The following is a 5,515-nucleotide window of genomic DNA, read 5'->3' as shown; positions in this document are numbered from 1 at the left end:
ACACACACACACACACACACACACACACACACACACACAAAGGCAAACCAACAAATCAAAATTTTAACTTAACTTTTAAAATTTTATGTGTATGGGTAATTTGCCTGCATTCATATTCTGGCTTAGAGGACAGAAGATGGTATGAGATTCCCTAGAACTGGAGTTATAGATGGTTGTAAGCTGCAAGGTTGGGAATTAAACCTGTGTCCTCTACAAGTCTAGCCAGTGCTCTTAACCATGGAGTGACCTCTCTCATCCCCATATCAGATTCTATGGAAGAGTCTGGATGTTAAACAAGTACCAGCACACCATCTTGTAGCATGCATATGTCACACTATTAGAGGATATGTCAGCATCTCCTGAACTTGGCCTTAGAAAAATTATGGAGGAAAAAATGAGAAGCTGGAAAGCACAAATGAAAGAGGTGAGGGTCTAGAGAAATGGCTCTTCAGTTAAGAGCACTTGCTGCTCTTGTATAGGACTCAGCTTCAGTTCCCAGCACCCAACATGATTGCTCACAACTGCTGTAACACTCATTCCAGGGGATCCAGTGACTTCTGACTCGCATAGGCATCTGCACACACATGATAGACATAAACTCACACGGGCATGTGCAAGCATGTGCATACACACACACACACACACACACACACACACACCCTTTAAATGATAAAAGATGAGTGAATTAATTAATGTTGTTTATTTTTTTACATCTTTCTAGATTACGGATTACTGACTTCGATAATGGATCCCAAGCATTTCTGGTTTCTGAGAAAAAGAAAAATCCTTGGTTGAGCATCAGAAGCAGTGTATATATAAGCAGAAGCAGAAAACAAGGGTGGGCATTCTGATGCAACAACCATGGGTGTATTCTAACCTCAAACTTCTTCCAGAAGAAAGAGAAGAGGATCTTTCTTTTGTCTCATTGTATAGAAAAAAAAAAAAAACCTTAAAGGTCACTGACATTCCAATGAGATGTCATTTCTTTGTACCTCATTAAGATGTTTTTCTGCAAGATAGATGGGCTTTTTGTTTGCACTACAGTTTCAGACAGGGCATTCAAAGTCATGCTAAAATGACTGCCTTATAATGACATTTTTTTCCTACATTGGTTTCTTTAGCACCCAATAAAGTGTTAAGTAGCTTTAAGTAATACTTTGGAATCTTTTAACAGTAGTTTTGCCTTTTGTTGGATTACTGGAGCTGTAGTGTAGGTCCAGGCAATAATGATAACCAAATGTTGGGGAAATCTTACTTGGATATGCACGAGAAGCCTTTAACAGGGGAAACTGATGCTATTTTTTGTGTTGTGTATTAAAGAATAACTTAGGCATTATCCAAATCTACTGACTTCTCACTTCTAATATTAATGCATACATAGATGTGTGTGTGTGTGTGTGTGTGTGTGCGTGCATGTGCATAAGCACACAAATGAGTTTAGGTACCTGCAAAGGACACAGGAGGACCTCAGATCCCTTGGAGCTGGGGTTTCAGACAATAATGAACTGTGATGGGTACTGGCAACTGAACTTATGTCCTGCAAAAGCAGTGTGTGAGCTTATCTGCTGAGTCATCACTCTGTCTTTTTGTCTATCTTGACTTAGAAGGATGATGGCCATATAGAAGTCCTGAAAAGGCTGATCTCATTTGATTCTTTATCTCACTAGCAGTTGAGTTAGGATTTTTTTCTCTTCTGTTTCTGGATGAAGGCATTCATACATCACATTTTTATACTTTTATTATTTGAGAATTTCATACCATGTATTTTGATCATATTCAACATTCCTCCCTCTCAATTCTTCCCAGATCCATCCTCCTCTTTCCAGCCAACTTTGTTACCCTCCAAGTCTCCCATCAATGCCAATATGTGTTATCCAAGCATTCGTGGTTATGAACTCTTTTACTGAAGTGTAGCCAGGGGCTTTACTTAAAGTAACTGACCCTTTCAGAAGCTAACAATTACAGCTCCTCAGATAGAGGTGGAATTTCATGCCCAACTCTACTCGTCATGCTGGACTTTGGTCTTAATTTGGGGTCTGAAATAGGGACCAATGACAGAACAAAGTATGTACCACATGAGTCCAGCATGGGTGTGGTGAGTTTTATTGGGGTTACTCAGAGGAGCAGAAATGATGCAAAGTCTGCTACATGCAAAGTCCCTCAGCATGGGTAACAGGTCACATCACAAAGCTACACAAAGCTACCTGGAATACACTGTACAACCTGCAGGCATGTCAGGTTAGAGTGTTCTTTCCAGATAACCAGCTGGTCTCTGGTTCTGCTAGGCAGTCTTACTAGCTCCAAGCTGCTGACATGGCCTCTGAAGTGTGAAGGTTAGGAGGCAGAGGCTAGACTCTGCATAGTCTTTACTGTTACTCTTCAGTAGGGACAGGGGACACTAGTGTATCTGGTCCATTTCAGGGCCTTTCTAGAGCTACTTTGAGTTATTTTCTGTCTTAAGGAGCTGCTACTGGGTGAAATGTTTCAGCTCTGCCCCCAGAACACTCTCTTGTGTCACTTCCTTGTAATACTCCTGTCCTAAAAAATCTCTTGTTTTCAGCTCACATTCACATCCTGTGTTCCATGAAGTTTCTCTCTAGGGTGGCAGATTTGTTTTCATCACCAAAAAACTGCTTCTTTGCAATGTGGAAGGGAAGATGGTCATGGGAGAGTTGGAAAGGTGAATGTGATCAAAATACATTGTAGAAAATTTTCAAAGAAATAATAAATAGTAATGTATTTGTATCTATTAACCCTTATTTTTTTAACTGGGCATGTAGAACACAGATACTAGATTTTCATATTTATTTCCCAAAGTGTTTAGGGTTTTTTTTCTCTCTCTTTTTGGTTGTTGTTTTTGGTTGTTTGTTCTCAAGACAGGGCTCTGGCTTTCCTGGAACTCACTTTGTAGTCCAAGCTGACCTCAAATTCACAGAGATCCCCCTTGTTGAATCTAAGTGGTGAAATCTGTCAAAATCATACCATATGACAGGTCTCATATGGCAAGCTTATTAAAGGGAGGGGTACAGGGGCACAGAGGCTGCCACTGGGTGAAGGACGGGAAGAAAGAGAGGGGGTGAGGAGACACACATCTTTTTATTAGGGATGTGGTGCATGCACAGGAGGACATGCAACACTAGCTGGCAATGGGAATATGTCACCTCTGGGAAGCTGCTGATGACTTGCCCTGTTGTTGAGGTTTCTTCGGGCTGACCATGGAGGTACCTGATGGTCCTGTTTACCTCATGTACCTTGGCCTGGCCATGGAGATGTCTAATGGCCCTGTTGTCACTGGTCCCTTCAGCTGGCTATGGAGGTGCCTGATTGCCAACTTTCCTGCCTTTGCCTCCTAAATGCGGGGTGTTGGTAAAAGTATCAGCTCTTAGGGTCCCCAATACTAAGTCCTCAGCACAAAGGAGCTTTATTTGCCCCAGAGGTACAGAGGGAAGAAGAGACAAATAATAGGAAATAGAGGCTGAGGGAGAAGCAAAAGGGAACGAGGGATAAGGAAGAAGTGTATTTGTTCTGGAGAAAGGACAAGGGACTGCCTCTGGAGAAGTGGCCCATAGGCAAACAGCAGTTTATAAAGGTGAAATGGGTTTTGAAACCTTGTGTTAGGGTGAAGTGATTAATTTTATTTGGGCACATTAATAAGGTGAGCCACATGGGCTTTTGATTGCTAGACATAAATACTTTAATAATTGGACCTTGATAGTCAGATTGAGAAGAAGGAAGTAGTCAAATAAGGGAATATACTTTTGTGCCTAGCTTTAAGAGTTTAGCCTTAATGGTTTTAAACAAGGCAGAGGGAATTCGAGAGAAGGGCACAGCCTGCCAGAGCCATGCTCGACATGCTTTCCATGCTCCAACAGCCTAGACTCCTTCCATTCATACCTTTTTGTTTTACTATTGGATGGTTGGGTAAAGGAAAAGCAGGGATAAAATATAGCAGAGACTGAAGAAAAGGCCATCCAGAGACTGCCTCACCTTGGGATCCATTCCATCCATAGACACCAAACCCTGACTATATTGTGGATTCCAAGACATGCTTGCAAACAGAAGCCTGGTGTGTCCTTTCTGAGGCTCTGCCAACACCTGGCTAAGACAAATACAGATATTCACAGCCAACCATTGAACTGAAACCAGAGACCCCAATGGAACAGTTAGGGAAAGAACTGAAGGAACTGAAGGGGGTTGCAACCCCATAGGAAGGACAACAATATCAACTAACAAGACCTCTCAGAGCTCCCAGAGACTAAACCACCAACTAGAGTATACATGGACGGGTCCATAGCAACTGCTACATATGTAACAGAGGATTGCCTTATCTGGCATTAGTAGGAGGGGATGTACTTGGTCCTATGGAGGAGGCTTTATGTCTCCAGAGAAGGGGGATACTAGAGGGTGAGGCAGGAGTGGGTCAGTGGGTGGGGAAGCACCCTCTTAGAGGCAAAAAGGAAGAGAATGGGGTGGGGTGTTTGTGAAGGGGAGACCGGGAAGGGGGACAGTATTTGAAATGTAAACAAAATAATAAAATTAACCTATAAAACTAAAATAATAAAGAGGATAAAGACTCACTCAGGTGTAGAAGTTAGCAATAGAGTGTTGGGGCAAATGACTTTAATAACTGAGAAAGGTGTAAGAAAAATGCCCTCCATCCATCTCTTCATCTACTTTTTTTAATAATAGTTTTGGTAATAGTTAAACAAAAAGTAATGAATAAAATTATTATAATTAACTATTTCTGTTCTTTTCTTTTTTCTTTTTTTTTTTTTTTTTGGTTTTTCAAGACAGGGTTTCTCTGTATAGCCCTGGCTGGCCTGGAACTCACTCTGTAGACCAGGCTGGCCTCGAACTCAGAAATCCGCCTGCCTCTGCCTCCCAAGTGCTGGGATTAAAGGCATGCGCCACCACTGCCCAGCTTAATTAACGATTTCTGAAATTCTATAGCAATCAATTTGAGAATATGGTTAATAATGTGTGTATTTATTTTTTTTTGAAAGTTAAAATAAACTTCCACCTTCTCTTCCCCTTCAAAAGTTTTAATCGAGTTGCTTATGCTACATTATCAGATGATATCCCAGGAAGAAACTTCATGCTTACAAACAACAATAGTCCCAATTACAGGAATGAGTTACATAATTTTCAACTCTTTTCAAATAGACTCACATAGATTCCCAATAATTAAAGGGTGTTGCTGATACAGCTATTCAGTCCTACTCAGAGAAAGTATATCCAATCTCAATGCGGATGGGGTACCCTTTCTTGCTTTTGATATGGGATTCATGGAAATGGTTTAGAACAATATAAAAAGGGTTTGTTTTTTTTTTTTACTCTTTCTGGATAATGTTTTATGCTATACTGGGAGCCATCATAATAATTATATTGCTTGAGTGTCTTGTACAACACATCTCTTGGAGATGCTCTATCAAAAAATCTACACTTCAAGTACTCACAGTTCTTGAGCATCCAGAATGCCACCTGCCCAGAGAGATGTTTAGAGCTTCACTCACAG

Source organism: Grammomys surdaster, unplaced genomic scaffold (assembly GCF_004785775.1).
Source record: "Grammomys surdaster isolate TR1022 unplaced genomic scaffold, NIH_TR_1.0 570, whole genome shotgun sequence".
NCBI classification, from domain to species: Eukaryota; Metazoa; Chordata; class Mammalia; order Rodentia; family Muridae; genus Grammomys; species Grammomys surdaster.
This window is presented reverse-complemented; position numbering follows the sequence as displayed.